Here is a 20,903-nt window from a genome sequence, read left to right on the forward strand (position 1 = left end):
AGAGAGAGAGAGAGAGAGAGAGAGAGAGAGAGAGAGGCTGCACATACTGGCACTCACCTACGGGCACGCACCTACGGCCCCGCCCCTACGGCCCCGTACTAGTCATACCAAATGTTGACAAACAGTACAAGTTACTTTTACCAGTTTTCACTTGACACTGCTCGTCACTCATTTGTATGCACTGCACCTAATCTACGAGCAAAGGTAACTGGCGTTGCCAAGCAACGCCGGATCTCTCCTCCCACTTCTTCACCCCTCCCCCCCTCCCTCCGGACCCCCACTCCACCCATTCCCCTCCCTCCCCCCACCACACCTCCTCCCTCCAGACTCCCAGCCCACCCCTTCAAAGTTGTGCAAGAAAACGATTGACGTTTGTCTGGTGTCCACTTAAAAGGTTCTACATTGTCTAAAGGATACGTTCCAATTGTAGTTAGTATCTAAGTGGTCGAAAAAGTCTAAACTCTTAAGCATGTAAAAAGGGTCAAAAAAGGTCCAAGTGGTCTAATGCTCTAAATGGTCAAGGGTCCAAGCTGTCTAATCTGTCTGATTGGTGTAAGGGGTCTTAAGGGTCTTACAAGTCTTTGGGGTTATAGAAGTAAAAAGGGCCTCAAAGGTCTTAAGGATCTTCATGGTCTTAAAGGGTCTTGTGGGTCTTTGGGGTCTAAAGGGTCTTTGGGATCTTAGGAGTCTTCAGAATCGAAAGGGTCTTTGGGATCTAAAGGGTCTTTGGGGTTTTGGGGGTCGAAAGGGTATTTGAAGTCTTGATGGTCTTTTGGGTATTGAGGGCCTTGGAGGTCTTTGGGATCGAAAGGGTGGTAAGGTTGTTTGGGGTCTTAAAGGGTCTTTGGGGTCTTATGGGTCATTTGGGTCTGAAAGAGCATTTTGGGTCTTCAGGGTGTTTGGAGTCTTCAGGGTCTTAAAGGTCTTTGGGATCTTTGAATTATAAAGGGTCTTTGGGGTCGAATGGGTCTTTGGGGTCTTTAAAGGCTGAGGTTGTGGATGGAAATACCCTCTGAACTTGTTCTGTGTGCCAAATGTGGTGGTTGTCGGCCCAGCGGTTTTTGCAAAAAAACCGTAAACAGACAGACAGACAATGAATTTTGTTTATTAAATGTCTGTTAAGAATAAAAACTTGATTCAAAGTCAAAGCTATGGGAGCTTAAATATGTGTTAATCGAGGTGGGAAGAAGTCTGTACTTTCATCCCAGAACTTGTGCTTTTAAACCCCGTTAAAGGGAGTAGAATTATGGAATCGGACTGGAAAACTTTAGCAATTGAAGTTCGTGCCAGGGGAATGACTAAGTCCTTATAGGTTGGAAAAAGCCTTGCTGGCTCATTAATAACCTTCAAGAAAGGACTGATTTTGGAAACATGAGGTGCATTATATAGTTTGCGGTGAATACCTATTGCTCATAAGGCATCTTCAGATCATTTACGTTAAAACTCAATGAAAAGACAATGTCACCTACAATCTTGAAAATAAAGATACTATTCGGGGGAGTGGATCGAGCGAACAAGGAAAACAATCAATAAAACTCACATGAAAGTGGCCTAATCCTGAGTAAGAGTTGACCTGATTACGCCTGATGTCGAGCTTGATTACAGCTGATGTCCCGAGGTGACACTAGAATAAGGGCTGTGAGTTTAACTGGAAGAGACTCCGAAAGTGCAGCGACCGTGGGATTCCAGCTGATCAAGATGGGGGCATAAAGCAGCCGAACGCTTGTACGCTGAATGTAGAGACATACCTACACTGTACATACGTATACACATTTTGTATTGAAGAAGTTTGGGATTATGTTTCGCAAAAACACTTGAACTCCGCACGAGGAAGTCCGGGTGGAGTGGATGAAACATCTCCTGAAACATGAGACCTGCTCCTTCCTATCCCCTTCAAAATTGCAGGAATTCGAACCCAATGGAAAGAACCTCATTTTGTGACATATTGAAACAAAGATAATATAATATACAACGTAATTCTTTGGATTGATTATAATATACTCAGAAAAAAAAAACCGACACAATGTGATGGAATGGCATCATTTTTCCCAATTGCAGTCAGAAGTTAATATGTGACACTGCGATTGGATGTTGTACAAGCGATCAGAAAGTGCAATAACTGCAGTAAGACTATAAAAGTATCGGTGATGATATCATTGTAGTGTGGTGAATGGTTAATTATGTAGCTCTGGGAAGGAAATATCACATGACAAGCATAGGGAGATCAAAGTCTCAGCTGGTGAAATGAACTCCATGCAGCAGATTTCAGCCCGACTTCATGTTTCAGCAGGAGCTGTGTGCAAGACTCAGAGGAGGATTTGTGAAACTGGTACTGCTGACAACAGAAGCAGTCGAGGAAGAAAGCCCAAACCCTAAAAAATTGATGTTGAGTACCTGAGAGTATGTTTTGTTTTTTTCAACATGATGGAAGATGATTAAGTCGACATCTTGTGAATTACAGAGTGGGAGGTATGACTTTGAGATGACTTTGTCCTAATGTGTATGTTACTGTTCTGGAAGAAATGTTATTTAAAAATTGTTGCCTGACATTTCAAAAACAGACCAATTCCCTTCCTCATACACCTTCAGTCTAACGTCAGTACTGGCCAGCCAGTTCATGAAAAACTTGTGCCAAACAAAAAAAAATGTTCCCCAACATACCAGACCAGTGCCGGATTAACGTAGAGGAACGTAGGGCCAGTGCCCAAGGGCTCCGAGCTCTACATGGGCCCCGGGAAGAGGGTCATGCAACCTGTGCAATTGCATGCGGCCCCACACGACCGACTGTGGTTCACAATCTTTTTGGATGCTTCCCACCCCCCGAGGGTGAGGTATCAATTTTCCGACAAAATATATCACCTTGTGAGTGGTGATAAACACAGCGCAAAGGGAATGCTCCATCTCAAGGAAAGAAAGCAATGTCACGAAATGAATTGATTAAAGAAGCTCAAATGAGCTAAGATCCTCGTCCTCTTAATGATGACGTCATAAAAGCGAATATGACGTCATTGTGATGTATCAGGTTTGCGATAAATTAATCTGTGCTAATTGCCCGGCTTGATTCCTGCAAACAAAATTCAAACAGCTTGCCTAGTTTCGGAGATAATGGTATAGGCGATTTCCATTAGTGGCGATATTATGACGTCAACTTTCTTTCTAGGAAGAATTTCCAAAATCGGACATGGTTACTGCCTGTGCGTTGGCTTTCTGCATATCCATGGCAAGTTTCACGAAGATCCGATGAAAACTCTGGGTTGTGAAACAAAAAATGTCAAAAAATAGGAATGACGTCATAGAAATTGATATGACGTCATAGTGATGTATCATATGTGCGATAATTCATCTCTGCTAATGCCCCGTTCGATTCCCACAAACAGAATTCAAAAAGTTTGCCTTGTTTCGGAGATAATTTTTTAGGCGATTTCCATTAGCGGAGATATTTTGACGTCATAACTTTTTTTTCTAGGAGGAATTTTCAAAATCGGAGATGGTTACTGTCTGCGCAGGGTATTTTTACATATATATGCCAAGTTTCAGGAAGTTTCAATGAAAACTGTAGGTTGTGAAACAAAAAAGTCCACAAGAACAACAACGTGAGTAGGACGTGTGTGTGTGTGTGTGTGTGTGTGTGTGTGTGTGTGTGTGTGTGTGTGTGTGTGTGTGTGTGTGTGTGTGTGTGTGTGTGTGTGTGTGTGTGTGTGTGTGTGTGTGTGTGTGTGTGTGTGTGTGTGTGTGTGTGTGTGTGTGTGTGTGTGTGTCCTCCATAACTCCAAAACCATAAAACCTAGCAGCCTGAAACTTTGCCTGCATGGTGAGGGAACTCCAAGGAAGTGCATGACTGAAAATTGGGTATTTCAGTTAATTAAAACACCCCATTTCAAGATAATCGAGGGCCTTATTTAACATGCCTGGTGTTCGCTTAATGGCTCGGGTGGTGGGCTTTGGATCTAAGGGTCCTGAGTTAAAATCCCACTCAGCTGTTGAATTAATACCAGGTGGGGTTAACTCGACCTGTCATCCTTCCAAGGTCGGCAAAATGAGTGCCAGCTTGCTGGTATACTGTGTCGGAGTGGCGACCCGTCCAGGATTGTGCCCAATAGCCAAGGAGACTGCTTAAGCAGCACCAAAGCTCTGCACAAAGTATGGTCCCAATCTCCTCCTCCTCCTCCTATTTAATGATATCCTTCATCAGGTGATGCTCAGCCACCTTGCTCTCTGGGGTCTTAAGGCATTTCCTGGGTAACCTTACAGGGTTCTGAAGCCGCCATGTTTTTTGGCCTGCTCAACCATGCCATGATTTGGAACAGGCCGCAACGATTTCTTAATGATAAAGTTTATTTTTCACTTTCCTCACTCATATTATCAAATGCCTGATCATCATAGCTATGAATCACTGTATACATTGTTTTGTAAGTACTATAGTTTTCAAATTAGGAGCCTTGAGTGATCTCATGCATTATGTGATAAGATTTTCCATGATCTACTCTCACGGACAAATTGGAATATATCATCGAAATATTATTTCGATTTTGAGGATCGGATATGGTCCGGACTAAATAAGTGTCGAAATCTGTTGTGAAATCTGATAATTTAAAGAAATAACGAGTCTTACAATTAAACCAAAAAACCTATTTACTTGAAGCAAGCAAGGCTGTGTGTTCCCTCCTCCTCCATACATACACAAGAAAATGTGAAATTTCCAAAGCATTAAACTTTCATTTTTCTACTGTTTGGATAATTATATTGAATGACCAAAAAATTTAGGAACGCGCCAAAAATAACGAGCTTCTTTGAGCTATATGATGTAATGCATTCACTGCAAGACCTGACGCGCCCTGTCCCCCAGAGGGAGAGCTCACCCATAGCATCTGCCAGACTTGTGTCTATATTTTCCAAGGTTTCGCAAGGTGCTCCATAGGGAAACAAAGCAAATCTGGTTTAAAAAAAAAAAAGACTTAAAAAAAAAAGTTATAACATTTGCGTGGACCCCGAACTCATGTACCACATGACACATACATGGACGAGGAGGTAAAATGACGGATTTATTATTATTTCAATAACTGCTGCATGCACAGTGAAGACCAGCCTAAAAGTTAAGTGGACCCTTCGTGGTATGCAACGACAGCCTGGCCAAACGATCCTCATCAACCATTGAATTGGAGTGCTCGCATGAGTGCTGAAACCACTTGTCAAGCAACTGTTGTCGATAGCGGTACCACGCTAAATCATTCTGAGTGAATCGCTCACTCACGGCAGATGCTTTTGCCACGCCATGTCATTCAGAGCGAGTGCGCCGTGCTCCATCAGCCTGAAGGAGTGGTTCGTGCTTTGTCACACTGAGTGAGTGGTTTGTGCTCCATCACCCTGAGTGAGTGGTTTGTGTCTGTCACACAGAGCGAGTGGTTCATGATCTGTCACCCTGATCGAGTGGTTTGTGCTCCATCACCATGAGTGAGTGGTTCATGCTCTGTCACCATTAGTGAGTGGTTCGTGCTCCTTCACCCTGAGCAAGTGGGCCATGCTCTGACACCATGAGTGAGTGGTTCATGCTCCATCACCATGAGTGAGTGGTTCATGCTCCATCACCATGAGTGAGTGGTTCATGCTCCATCACCATGAGTGAGTGGTTCATGCTCCTTCACCCTGAGTGAGTGGTTCGTGCTCCATCACCCTGAGCAAGTGGTTTGTGCTCCATCACCCTTATAGAGTTGTTGTGAAATAACACCTGATTTTCAAGCCATTTGCCATATTAACGCATTTTCTAAATTACCAAGCCAAATTTTTTCCCCACCCACCACGCCAGCTGTTTAATAAGAATAATGTTTGTGAACATATCGCTGAAATGTCTATATAAATGTACCAGCATTTTTCGGTGAAAGTTACTCAAGGTTTCTTGGTTGAATACAGTAAGTACTGTCGGTGGTAATCACACTGACTCCAACCTGTCCATATCGGCCTAGCACTTCTGTGTGCGTGTGTTGTTCATATGACATAACATATTCTCTCTGCTAACTCTCCTACCCCCATCTATCAATCTTTGTCTGTCTCTGTCTCTCTCTCCTCTTCCCTCCCAATACAGTGCAGCACCCTCCTCCCACATCTCTTCTCTCACTCTCCCCTCTCCTCTCTCTCTCTTTTTTCTCTGTCTCTGGACATATCCAAATGGTGGTTATGTCTGGACGATGTTTGTCTCCGGACGCTTCCGGGTGGTATTTATGTCTGGACGGGAGTTTGTCCCCAGACTTGTCGGGACAGGAGTTTTTCTCCGGACGCAAGTTTATCTCCGGACCATGTTTATAGTATGACAGGTACAAAATGGATTTCAGACATTATTTTGTTTTCATCTTCACTGTTATTCTATGCAGAATCATTTTGATTAAACAGTATGAATCGTAATTAACGCTCCACCGCACGTCTGCCTTCCCTTCCTCTCACCCCACACTGTCTTCCCTCCCCCCACCCCTCCTCGCTCCCCCTCCCTCCTCTCTCTCTCTCCTTTTCCCTCCACCTCTTCACTCTCCCCACTCTCTCCCCCACCCCTTTCTCCCTCTTCCACCCTCTTTTTCTCCCTCCCCCATTTAGTATTACAATCAGCAAAGCGATGGGTGGTATTTGCTAGTGTATAATATAACTGCATTTATTATGTATGCTAAGAATACTTCTTTTTATTCCTGAATTATCATTGCATCTCTCAGATTACAGTCGTTTTGGCTGAACACCTTCCTTCTTGGATCCCTGAATCAAATTGATTACCCCATAATATTTTGTGCATTTCACCAAGACACAGTCATGACATGTTATTGAAATTCCTTGTGACATTGACAGTGAGAGCAAGTGAAAGGTAACTCTCCCTTCCACGTTCGTGTTTGTCCCTTCCCTCTCACTACTCTTCTCAGCTAACCTCTGACATTTCCAAAAGGAAATACTTCAAATGTTCACTCATTTCTGCACCCCAGTGCATACACCCCCAATGTGTACACTCTCAAAGAATGAATGAAAACAAAGCAGGCTGGCCAGCTAGGAGGCTGATTTAAAACAGCAGCTGTTTCTCCAACATCTCCAGAAGCAAAATGGTTGATAATGGGATCCTGGCCTTCTCCCTGAATCTCTGCTGGCCCACAGAAAGCTGTGGACAGACAGACATTATGAGACCAAATAATTGGTTCCTTAACCATCACCTAGAGGAATCTCTGTCTTCATTCCACACGTGAATGGTTCCGTTAATTGATTTTCTACGGCCATTTATATGCCTCTCTGGGACTCCATGGATCATTACTTATTTCGTCCCTCTCTCCATCAGGTGTTATTTCAACGCAGCCCCTTGGCACATCGGTGGACGGTATTTTTGTATTTGTGCTTGTAACATCACCGAATGTCTAACCCAAGTGGTACCACCTGGGAAGCTTTTCAACAGTTTTGTTTAGCACAGTTTGACACGACTCTCCATTGGAGATTTCCTCCAGACACAGCAATTCTGTCAAAAAGGATCGATGCTTTAAATTCCCTGCAAAAATGTGCTTATACAAATTGTATATCAGAACTAATGGAGGAGAAGCACCAAAAGGCGTGATAATTAAAACATAAAGTGTTAAAGGTAAAGATCAATGCAGTAACCATAAAGGCAAAACAAGGAATCGAAGGGCGATAGGAAAAGATTATAATTATCATTAACACGAAGCTGCGATGGAGTAGTGATCAGTCCAAGATTTTTTTAGTGTTGAAACATTTCTCGAGTTGTCACGAATGTCTTGAAGCTTTAAAAAAATATATTTTAAAAAAATCTAGGCATTCCCAGACTTGTGCTGATAATAAATATTTTTCTTTTTTATAGCCTCGATAAAGCTATATTGATGTACTTTTCTTGATAAAACATATTTTCTGAGTACATACCAGTGTAAAGGTTTATATACTCACTCTTCACATTAATAACAATATAGTAGACTCACACCCTTTAATTAAACAATTTAATATTTCCAACAACACATTAACTTAAAACCTCTTATGAAAACAATTTCCTCCAATATCATCTTTCAACTTAATTTCATGTCGGTATGACAATGCCTGTGACCAATGACAAATTGCATATTATTCACAAAATAAGTATATTTTGCAAGTGACGATGTTTTATGGAATGCACAACTTAAAATGTGATATTGCATGCTTAAAACTATCCTGGTTGTGTCTCTATGCAGCACATTGACAAATTGCATTCACATGTGCTGGCTGGCCTTCATGGAGAGCTGCTGTTCAGGGATGCTACACAGGAAGCGGAAAGCTCCAGGCACTCCACATGCGTCCTCTCCTGCTAAAGCCATTACATATGTGACTGCCTGGCGAAAGTGTACATTGTGAGCAGTAATGTCTAGTCAATCAACACAAAAACTATTTAAAATTCCATGAAAAAAATAGTTTTTTGAAGTTCATGGTGCTGGGTCAACATACCATAACAAATTAATTGCCCATTATGACAACAGGTGGATGATCGGGAAATTCAACAAATGACATTATATCAAAGCTCTGGAATATCTAATTTGAGTCTGGTCTCAAACTGTAATCAGATGGCTTTGTTGAAGCGATACACACTGCATCCTAAATGTTATGAAAACAGGCATTGATCAATGAAATAGGCCATAAAATAACTTAAGTGCTTCCTCATTTACTTCCAATTATACTGGTTATCCATTGTCGGGACGTGCCATGGTAAACAAACACAAGTGAAAAATTCCTGCTGAGTGTTTATCTTAATAATTACAAACTTCATCGCTGCGTGTAATAACTGTACGCACTAATAGGCACACTTTTCTTGGACTTACACTGGAGTTAATCACGGCAACCCTCCTAAATCAATTCATGTTGTTTATTTCTCTCTTTAAAAAGATTAGCAAAAAGTCTTCAATAAAAGAGAATATCCATGAAATTACTACTTCGGAAATTTTTTGCTGATTTCGAGGAATTGTTGTTCTTTATCTGCATGCCAATATACACTTTCCCAGCAATGATGTAAAATTGAAAAATATCGCAATGAAAAATTGTCATCAACAGCAGTTCAAGCAAACGTCTTCCCAGTGAAGTCCCAATAATCTTTGTCATGACTGCAGCTGAGAAAGCATTGAAAAGGAAAAGTCATGCATTTCTTGAGAGATGCTTTCTGAAAATAAAACAGCCCACAATAATCCTGAACAATGACTTCCAAAATGTTTTACAAAATACAAGGCTTTTTTTAACAATACATGTTTCATTACGTTGTATTTGTCAGTCAGTTTCATCGAGAAATTTATTTTTTGATATTTTTTTGGTTTTTTAATTACAAATCCAGACATACTGCACACCTCCAGTTTTGTTTCTTGCTGCTCCTATTTGTGGAATCACCTTCTGGAAGCTATTCAATCCACTCTTCCCTCCAGAGCTTCAAGTACGTATGTAATACACTACCATCTCAAGTTACCCCCACTATCTCGACCTGAAATCTTTCCGACAGCCTGATTAACCATATCTGACCCAAACCTCTTACTTTATGGAGGTTACTGTATTCTCTTCTCTCTTCTCTCTTCTTTTCCTGTTCACTCATTCTCTTGCTTGTTGTGTCCATTTCATTGCGTTTTTATCCTCTGTCATAATGTTCTTCAGTGAGCCTACATATTATCTCGAAATATATGTGCATGTGTGTATATATACATATTCTAGCGGGTATGCTTACACATTGTAAGCAATAAAAAACCCTGCTTCCCCATTGTCTCAGGTCATTCAGCTGCATTTGTATTATTCATTTATTTGTTTTCTTTTATTTATTTATATTTTAATTGATTGACACTTTCTGACATTTCTGTGATTTTTCCCGGTTTATCGGCTTTGATGTCCGGCAGCAAGCAAAAACCTGTGCTTCCCCATTTTCTCGGGTCACTCACCTGCATTTGATTTTTCATTCACTTATTTTCATTTACTTTTTCCATTTATTTATATTTTCATCTACAGATGATTTCCAACAGTTCTGTGATTTTTGCTGGTGTATCGGCTTCGATGTCCGTTGGCAAACAAAATTTGAGCTTTCCATGTCACCCAGAAGGTACCAAACTTTAATATCAGTCAGACAGTGCGTCAGTGGTTAAAATTATATATATATATATATATATATATATATATATATATATATATATATATATATATATATATATATACACACATACACACACACACACACACACACTAATGGGGTATCCTTACACATTGTGTAAGCAAATGAACCGTGCTTCACATTGTCTTAGGCCTCTCACCTACATTTGATTTTTCATTTAATTTATTTCTATTTATATTTATATATTTATTTATATTTTCATTTATGGATGTTGTCCAACGATTCTGTGATGTTTCCCAGTGTATTGGCTTCGATGTCAATCAGCACACAAAATTTCAGCTTTATATTCACCCAGAAGGTTCCGATCTTTAATATCAGTCAGTGTGTCAGTGGTGAGAAAGAGATATATATATATATATATATATATATATATATATATATATATATATATATATATATATATATATATATATATATATATATATATATATATATATATATATATATATATGAGACAGACACACGAGCACCGTACCAAAAGTCATGAGCATCAGTGGAGTCCACACATTTGTGCTGAATATAGTAGAACATGAGTTATTAGTGACATCTATCCATCGATCCACAACAATATAAACAGAGGCTCAGAGCATGCACACCACTGGTGCTCCTTCAATCCATTGTGACAAAATGGCTGCAAGGCCTAAGTCACATTTGCCACGGCAGCCATGGGGTCTCCAAAATCTACGGCCACTAGCAATTATACAGCGGCCGCAGTATTTCCACGGTCACACAATGTAGCAGTCACAAATGTTTTTATTTTTCGGGGAGCTGCAGGGCGTATTTATAAATTGTGGAGACTGAAAACATTGGGTTGCCGTACGGTCTTTGATTTGATGTCGCACGGTGACCTTAGGGCGTTCCTGCGGCGGCCATAGAATTTTCAAGGCAGACGCAAGGTGCCCGCAAGGCGACTGCAGGGGGACCGCAGGGAGGCCCTAAGGCGAACATGCGGCCAGACGGACGGTAACGAATGGGTTAATTTTTTTTTTTTTTTTACCAGTTTTTTTTTTTTTTTTTTTTCGGCTTGTCGAATTGCTACGGCGAACGTAGAAATGAAAAAAGTTAAAACTCCACGTTATAATTCCACAGTGACATTACGGCCTGTAAAATATAGCCATACGGTGTAGGGCCATCCTGAGGCCACCTCAGAAACTCTGCGACCGCCGCACGTTTCTGTCAATTCAGAGGGCGTACGGCCGCCGTATCTACGCCGTAGAGCAAATGTGACTTAGGCCTTAACGACATATAGTTTCACCAATGTGCAGTAACTGAATTCCTCGTGCAGGAGACCCACTCAGCTGGAGATATCTACAGCCGATTCAGTCAGGTATACGGAGATGCCTATATGATCGCAAGCAGTGTTCGAAGGTGTGTGAAACACTTCAAAGATGGAAACATGGACATTGCCGATCATCCATGTTGTGTTCTGCCAAGAAGTGCCATGATTGAATGCAATGAGCAGAAAGTTGATGCACTCGTCAGGGAGAACTGAAAGGTGATGGTTAGGGAGATTGCAGCTTAGCTTGGCACAGGACACCATATCATCCAGGAGATGATAGTGATCTTAGGATATCAGAAAGTTTGTTCCCGTTGGGTTCCCCGTTTGCTGACGGGGGAACACAAAATCACATGCATGGATGTGTCATCACAGTTCCTTCAATGACAAGCTGCCGAGGGTGATGACCACCTGTTCCATATTGTGACTGGTGATGAAAACTGATTCCACCATTTTGATCAAGAAGTGTTGGAACAGGCTTCTACCACAATGGGATTTTTAAGCTCGTGTAGCACTGGCGGAAATGTGTGCATCTTTCTGGAGATTTTTTAGAGAAGTAATGTGGTTTGTCCAGTTACTATTGACAATATCAGTTTTCTTCTATGTACCTTCATTTTACTGTACAATAAACATGCTCATGAGTTTTGGTTTGGCATATATACTGTGTGTGTGTGTGTGTGTGTGTGTGTGTGTGTGTGTGTGTGTGTGTGTGTGTGTGTGTGTGTGTGTGTGTGTGTGTGTGTGTGTGTGTGTGTGTGTGTGTGTGTGTGTGTGTGTGTGTGTGTGTGTGTGTGTGTGTGTGTGTGTGTGTGTGTGTATATATATAAAACGCTCTTTGTAACGACTGACCCACTTACTGATATTAAAGATCGGTAACTTCCAGGTGATGTGAAAAGCTGAAATTTTGCGATGGACATCGAAGCCGGTACACCGAGAAAAAAATCTCAGAATCGTTGGACAACATCGACAAATGAAAAAATAAATAAATGAAGAAAGAAAATGAAAAAAATGCAAGTGAGTGACTTGAGACAATGCGGAAGCACAGTAATTTTGTGTGCCGACGAACATCGAAGCTGATACACCAGAAAAGAAATCACCGAACCATCGGAGAGCATCCATAAATGAAAATAAAAATAAATAAATGAAAAATCAAATGCAAGTGCGCAACCCGAGACAATGGGGAAGCACGGTTCCACAATTTGTAAGCACACCCCGCTTGTATGTATATATATATATATATATATATATATATATATATATATATATATATATATATATATATATATATATATATATATATATATATATATATATATATATATATATATATATATATATAATGGCAATACAACAGTGGTAAATGCCTTTGATGCTGTCAGTGCCACCCATAAATGGAAGTTTTGGCCCTTTGAAAACTTAGTGCTCCCTCGGTGTGGTGGACTGGCAATGCATTCATGTCAAGCCGAATCTCTTCAAAGCCTTTCCCAAGCTAAGCGCAACCAAGCTGAGAGGGCAGCGCAACTGAGCGAAGCAAGCAGGGTAAAGCGAGCAGTTACCAAGACATGCCGGGGTCATTGCCGGGTCATCATCACTCAGCTTCGGCTGCGTTATGCAGCCAATATTCATTACCACTTCCAGACTCTCTCATACGTCCCCGTTAAGCTTTCTCTTGCACATCTTTTCTCAATCTCTGCCACATCCACTAAAAGAGCATGACCGATTTGTACCATTAACACCTTCCTCTTGCATCACACTGCACTACATTTTTGCACCTCCCACTCACGCATCATAAACACTCCCAGTTTTCTTCCCTGCTCCCCATTCCAAAGCGATTGGGTTGTGTAGGTCCATTGACCATGCGCACCAAGTACAACGAGGTCGCCTACACCTCAACTGCTACTCCTATTTCTGTGTGACGGCACCTGTAACCTGTGTAACATAAGTAAGATTGTAGAAATTTATCGGGTTAATTCTGCTCGGTGTATAGTATGTATATATATATATATATATATATATATATATATATATATATATATATATATATATATATATATATATATATATATATATATATATACACACGAAAATAAAAGTATACTCATGTCTTCCAGTATTCATATCCATCAAAAGGCTAATATTCTTGTCTATTGGGGCCTATGTCTGCCTCAGTTATCTAATATTTTTCTCATTCATTACCAGCAAAGTGATTCCTTCACAAGAATATCACCTTAATCTCATTTGTGGTTGTGAAAAGGAACATGAGGACCCAGGTGTATATCAAAGAATAAAGGAAATGCGTAATGCAAAAATAACATTTTTGACAATATGAGATATAATTTCAGCTGGCATCGAGGAGAGTAAATTTGAATATCTCACCAATCCATCACAAGTCGAAAGAGCCACAGAAGAGTGGTCATGCCCACGTAGTCGACCTTGATAGTGACAGATTCGCTCGGAGGAAGGACGGAAACTTTGGTAGGCCTTGTTAGACCCTGGTGTCCCAAGAACATGTACAGTGAAGCCAGGAGACAGAAGGGTTTTGGTTGGTTGCAGTTCGAGATGAAATGTCTGCCCGAAGCCCTTGAGGCGATAATGATGAATATCAGCCGTTGAAGGGAAACTGTCACTGCTGCTTGAGGGAGTGCGCTTCGCGCGCCTTTTCTGTGGAACATCACCGTTCGCATCCAGACGTACAGGGTGCACAAACTGGTAGTCTTCAACACAAGAGAATGAGGAAATGAGGTCGGGGGGAGGAGAAGAGGAGGGAGAGATGAATGATGGTACATGCAAAGCAACAAAGGTATATACAGGGTGCTTCAAAAAGATTGATACAATTTTGACTTCCTGCCATTTCTTCGTTTTTTGACCTATACCGTTTTCCTTTTCAGGGTTTAGTGGTGTTTTCGTGGTATCTGTTCCCTGGGAGTCCCAGCTCTGTAGCTCAACTATGCTGTTGACAGTGAAGCAGAAGACAAAAGTGGTGGCTCTGTGGTATGAGAATAAATCATATGTAGACATCCGCTGGAGGTTCTACTGGGAATATGACCTCAGAAAATGTTATGGACCCCCAAATTGTGACATCCAACGTACTGTGAAACATTTTCAGCACAAGGGTACAGTGCACAACCAAAGCAAGGGCAACAGTGGCAGGTCATCATCAGTAACCAAGAACCAAGCCAACACCGATGCCGTGCTGGATTCTGCAGTGGACAGTCCCAAGAAGTCCCACTGCCGGCGCTCCCGAGAGCTCGGTATCAAACCAACATCAGTCTGGCATATCCTCACGAAGGAACCAACGCTTTTCCCACACATAATCTCTATTTGGCATAAACTGAGTCAAGATGACATGAGAAAGAGACTTGATATGTGCAACTGGTTCAGTGACAGGATGGAGCAGTACCCAAACTGGATCAACCTGATCTGGTTCTGTGATAAAGCCCATTTCCACTTGAATGTTACCATCAACAACCACAACAACATTTTCAGGGGTGGGGGGGGGGGGGAACCACCTGAGGAGATCACTGAGATGTACCTGAAAGCCTAAGGTTACATGCTTCTGTGCCTTCAATGCCAGATGGGGAATGCTAGGGTCTCACTGGTTTGAGAACGACAACAGCAGGATGGTGACAACTGAAGATCAATGGTGAGTGCTCCCGGGCTATGCTCCAGAAGTTCCAGAATGATCTAGCCCAAAAGGTCACCCCAAACCAGCTCAGCATGACCTGGAATATGCAGGATGGTGCACCCCCGCATACAGCTGGTGACACCATCACTTTCCTGTGGCAGCTCTTCAGAAACCACCTCGTTGCCCTGGGTACTGCTCATGACTGGGCACCCAGTAGCCCAGATTTGAACCCTCTGGACTACTGGTTCTGGGAGGCTGCCAAGGGCTCTGTCTATGCCAACCACCCTGCCACACTGGATGATCTGAAGCAGGTGGTGTCAGACTACCTCCAGGCAGTGCCACATGAGACCAACAGGAAAGATGGACAGAACTTTGGAGTCAGGATCAATGCCTGTCTGAAACACGAGGAGCACACAGAGAGAACGCCAATTACAAGGATTTTGCATTAATGCCATTTTCAGACCTTGGGCTCTCACTCACTCTTGCAGTGACTTACTGCAATAGCAATCAGTGATAGAAAATAGCATGTCATAAGGTTTCAACAAATGTTTGGTTCACATTCCTGAAATTTCTGTTTCTTTGCAAATAAACATTTAAAGTTGCATCACTCTTTTTGAAACATCCTGTTGTTGATGTCGATAATGTTGAAAAATTCATCACACATACAAGCCACTTTAACTTGAATAATGAAAATTATATTTGGAGCTGCAATCAATCAGATAATGATGTCCATATAATGATATGGCATTGAATACTGCAGATACCACCAAATTGAGATTCCATTGGGTTCACACTTCACAGCCAGTGTTTGGTTTCATATACAGCACAAAATTACAGAATCACATCATGTGGAATACAACGTGAAAATTGCTGAAGGGGGTCGTCTGCATAATGTGCATTTGAATGAAGGGGTAAAACGTGAAAAAAACGAAGAGGTGGCAGAGAAGGGAGAATCAAGAAGGTAGAAGAATTGGGAAGTAAAGGCGAGAAGAAAAATGAGGTTGGGAGGGGAGGAAAGTAAAGGGTTATAAGGGAATGAGAATGCATGAGGTTATAAAGGATTTGGGAAATGGGTTGCCCTGTTCATATTCTCAGCTAAACTCTGAATTATGATGGAGGGAACCAAGGTTAAGAATTCCATACACAAAATATGGCTGTTTCTGGTCTTCTAACATCCTTTTAACTCGTGTTAGAGTACAATGAGCCTACTGATGTTGGCTAACGTCTTTGTCCTGCATATGATCCATGTGCAAGCTCAACTACAAGCCCGAAATTAATATTTGCAATAAATAAATAAATAAATAATGATTGATAAAGAGGTGGAAAAGTTCACCATTACACTAGGTTATGCTGGCCTGTCATCCTGCTGAGGTCGGCGAAATGAGTACCAGTGTACTGGTAAAAGGGGCACAGCATCAGTGGCGCAGCTGTGCTCCTAGAAATGGTCGGAGTGGCGACCCGTCCAGATTGTGCCAAATATCCAAGAAAAATTGTGCCAAATGCAGGCAGTGGTGGAGGTGCAGCGGGTGCAGGCAGTGGTGGAGGTACAGCAGATGCAGGCAGGGGTTGATGTGCAGTGGATGTAGGCAGTGGAGGAGGGGCAGTCAGGGAATGGCGCAGGGTGCAGGCAGTGGAGGAGGTTGAGGAGGTGGAGGCAGTGCATTGGTGGAGGCGCAGCAGATGCAGGTCATGGTGGAGGTGCAGTCATGGATGCTGGCATTAGTGGATGTTTCAGACAGTCGTGGAGGTGCAGGCAGTGGAGGAGGTTCAGCGGGGGCAGGCAGTGGCGGACGTGCAGTGGTGGAGGTGCAGTGGGGGCAGGCAGTGGTGGAAGTGCAGCGGGTGTAGGCATTTGTGGAGGTGCAGCAATCAAGATAGGTAGACATGAAGTATGGGAGACAGTTTTTATGGGTGATGAGACAATTCAATATGTTGATTCTTCATTCTGCAGGAAGGATCGTAGACATCGAATTCTGTGAAGTTTTGAAGGAGTGGGAGTTCGGAACATTGAAGGAAGGGTAAACGATATTGTATCGGGGTTAGGGAAGAAGTTGGTTGTGGCACACCAAGGTGCGAATGATGTCGGGAAAGTTTACTCAGAGGTTTTGAAAAATAGATACAGGATATTGGGTCAGGTCAGGTCAGGTATGGGAGCATGTGCCAGAACAGCGCGTCGCTGCGTCCACTTTCCGCCGGTACTCCAGGGGCCTCCGTCTGGCCATCCCCCAGGCAGATGCCAGGCCCATCCCCATCTCCTTGAGATGATGGTCAACCTGCTGCAACCATGAGGCACGTGGTCGGCCCACTGGCCTCCTCCACTCATGAGACTCCCTCGCTGAGAGAATCTGGTGAGCAGGATCAGCGTCAGGAAAACGAGCCACATGTCCATACAGCCGCAGCTGATGCTCACGGACTATGCAGGTAACAAATCTCATCCGAGTCTCTCTCAGCAACCGCTCGTTGGACACAAAATCCGACCAGCGATAGCCAAGGATTCTCCGAAGAGACCTGGTACCAAAGGAATTAAGTCTCCGTCTCAGATCCTTGGTCAAAGTCCAAGTCTCGCACCCATAGAGCAAGACTGGAAGTACCAAGGACCTGAAGACTCGGACTTTCGTCCTCCCGCACAGGTACCGGCAGCGCCACACCCCATGATCCAGTGAATCCATGACTCCCCAGGCCCGACCCAGACATCTATTGACCTCCGGCTCACAACCTGCGGAGACATGAATATCACTGCCAAGGTAAGTGAATCTATCCACGACCTCAACATCCTCACCACAAACAGACACAGACAGGACAGCAGCATCCAAGATGTCACCGAAAGCCTGGATCTTTGTTTTGACCCAAGAAATCCGTAATCCCAACGGCTCCGACTCCTCATTCAGCACCTCGAGGGCCCCCAAGAGGATGTCTAAAGTCTCCGCAAAGATGACTGCATCATCTGCAAAATCAAGGTCCGAGATCTTGACATTGCCAAACGATGCACCGCAACTTGATCTCTCCGACATCCTCCCAAAAATCCAGTCCATACAAGTGCTGAAAAGTGTGGGGGCAAGTACACATCCCTGAAGAACTCCAGTAACAACTGGAAATAAGTCAGAGGCGGTACCACCACACTTCACAGCACTCTCAGTACCAGAGTAGAGTTCAGACATCAGATCGATCAGTTTCGGTGGCACCCCACGAAGACCAAGAATCCTCCAGAGGACATCCCGATTCACTGAATCGAACGCTTTACAGAGATCAACATAGGCTGCAAGCAGCCCCTGCCGAAACTCTCGTCTGCGTTCAGTGAGGACACGAAGAGCAAGGATACGGTCAATCGTTGACCTCTTTGGTGTAAAGCCTGACTGCTCTGGACGCTGGTGCTCAAGCAGATGGTGGCGAACCCTATCAAGAATTATCCGAGCAAAGACCTTGCCCGGCACTGAGAGCAGCGTCACCCCTCGGTAGTTGTTGCAGTCTTGGCGATCACCCTTCCCTTTCCAGAGAGGGACAACAAGGCCCCTCTTCCAGTCAGTTGGGATGATGCCTGTGTTCCAGGCAGAGCACAAAACTGCATGCAACGACGCGAGTGCAGCATTTCCACCAGCCTTGAGAAGTTCAGCATGGATGCCACAGATCCCTGGAGCTTTGCCCCGTTTCAACTGGTTCACCGCAGCCCGTGATTCGACAAGCGATGGTGGACCACAGTTGATTCGAGGGTCAGCAACAGGGATTGTAACACCCTTGACGTCCAACTCGACAGCTGGGGGATCAGCCTGGTACAACCGCTCAAAGTAACCGGCCCAGCGGGCCTTCACTTCAGACTCCTCTGTCAAGAGCCTACCACTCTCTGCTCGAACTGCAGTGCTCCGAGGGATGGGCTTGGATGAACGTAATGCGCGAATTCCCCTGTAAGCGGGACGAGAATCACCTGTCCACAGGTGATGCTCTACCCCCTCACAGATTCCTCGCACATAGGCCTCCTTGTCCACCCTCAGTGCACGTACAGTTTTACGCCTCAGCTCCCTGAACAGCTCAGCTCTGCCATTCAGCCTGGCCCTGCGACTCTGGTCAATGGTATCCAGTGTCCCTTGAGAGACAAAATTCTTCTTTGCCCTGCGGTGAACTCCAAGGCATCCACCGGCAACATCAAGGACGGTGGTCTTGAAGGTGCTCCACAACTCTTCAGGACCCCCCAAAGCACCCAGACCCCCCAAGTGTCCACTCAGCCTGTTCGCAAACTCCTCAGCTACTCTCTCATCCCTGAGCTTGGCAACATCCAGCCTAGGCTGGGATGGTACCATTCTCCAGGATTTAAGGTGCAGCTTTAGAGTTGCTACAACAAGCCTGTGGTCAATATTGAGGAACTGAGCACTCCGGTAGACCCTGCAGTTCTGGATCATCCTCCAACGACCGTCAATGAGGACATGGTCAATCTCCTTTGCCACACCACCAGCGTTGGAATACCAAGTCCAGCGATGAGCTTGCAGGCGCTGAAACCATGAACCAGCCACCCTAAGTCCATGACTTCTTGCAAAGTCAAGGAACTTAGTGCTATTCTGGTTCATAGATCCTGACCCATGGGGACCAACACACACCTCATAACCATTCCTATCAGTTCCAGTCGATGCATTTAAATCCCCCAAGACTAGAAGTGTATCTCGTCTGGGGCACTGATCAACCACAGACTTGAGTGTGGCGTAGAATGCATCCTTCACGGTAAGATCACTCGCCTCAGTCGGAGCATAAATAGAGACCAGGGAAATGACACCCAAGGAGTGACGAATCCTTAATCTCATAATACGCTCGTTGACCGGTGTTACCTCAATTATCATTGGGGTCAGCTTATTGGACACAGCTACAGCAACTCCTTGGGTATGGTAACCATCAGAGCGACCAGACCAATAGTAGGTGTAACCACCCACCATTATCTCGCCGCAATCCGGTCTCCGAACCTCAGAGAGAGCTGCAATCCCGATGTCCAAACGCTTGAGCTCAGATGATAACAGAGACAGGTGATCATCCTCTCTTAGGGATAGGACATTCCAGGCACCCACCCGAAGGGACCGCCTCAGGTTAACCCAAGGAGACCGCCGTCTGGTGGACGACACCTCAGCACCACTCCGACACACTCTCCCGCAATCTGACCCAGGGATGTTACCCCGTGGTTTCCCTCCTATCAAAGATTGGGGGTCCCGAAGGCTTTGCCCCAATCCCATCATCCGGTGAGCTGCCCTGCGAAGGGAAGCTGCACAGGAGGTACTCCCACGGAGTGGGTTTTCAGATTTTTTTGCGTTTTTGCGTTTTGCGGAATGAAGCGTTTTACGGTGGCTGGAGTGCAAATCCTGCCACCAACCTCCTAATAAGAAGTAACCCAACTGCAGGAGGACGTCCGCAGACACAGTTGGGCACTAGATATGGATGGCCGTTGGCTCACAAGGAGCTCCTCCGCCCTTTGACAGGTTTTGTTTTTAATCCTGCTGGGTGTCCATATCCAAACACCCTCCTCACCAGAAAACCTGGTGGGGGAGACGGTTTAGTCGCCGACAACCCGACCATGGAACAGGTTAGTACAGGTTTACATGGTACCTGTAGCAGGTCACAGATCGAACCTGACCTGATATATTGGGTCAGCGGCTGAAAGCAAAGGGTTGTGAGGTCATGTTTTCTGGGATTCTCCCAAAATTAGGAAACAATATAGAAATTATAAGCAGAGCAATAGACGTCAACCAATGGCTGGAAGAATGGTGTTGGGAGGAAGGTTTTACATTAAAGAAACAGTGGGAATCATTTAGGGGACAAAGGGAGTGTTTCCGGAATGATGGCTGTATGTTAAATAGAAAGGGGACAGCAAGGTTTGCAGTGAGAATTGAGGAAGGAAT

At 43.9% G+C, this 20,903-nt stretch overlaps 1 protein-coding gene across 4 annotated transcripts in view; it reads right to left on the reverse strand.

Annotated features, from left to right (window-relative positions):
- Window positions 1-20,903, reverse strand: part of LOC147023560 (A disintegrin and metalloproteinase with thrombospondin motifs 16-like) — a 184,052-nt gene that overhangs the window by 148,639 nt on the left and 14,510 nt on the right. For all 4 annotated transcript variants that reach the window (XM_085889060.1, XM_085889058.1, XM_085889057.1 and 1 more), the window contains exon 2: window positions 13,785-14,122. The gene's annotated coding sequence lies outside the window, so the exon portion shown is untranslated. The remainder of the gene's footprint in view (window positions 1-13,784; window positions 14,123-20,903) is intronic.

The sequence above is a fragment of the Eptatretus burgeri genome, chromosome 7 (assembly GCF_056783735.1).
Source record: "Eptatretus burgeri isolate ZD-2024b chromosome 7, Ebu_testis_v1, whole genome shotgun sequence".
In the NCBI taxonomy this organism is placed as follows: Eukaryota; Metazoa; Chordata; class Myxini; order Myxiniformes; family Myxinidae; genus Eptatretus; species Eptatretus burgeri.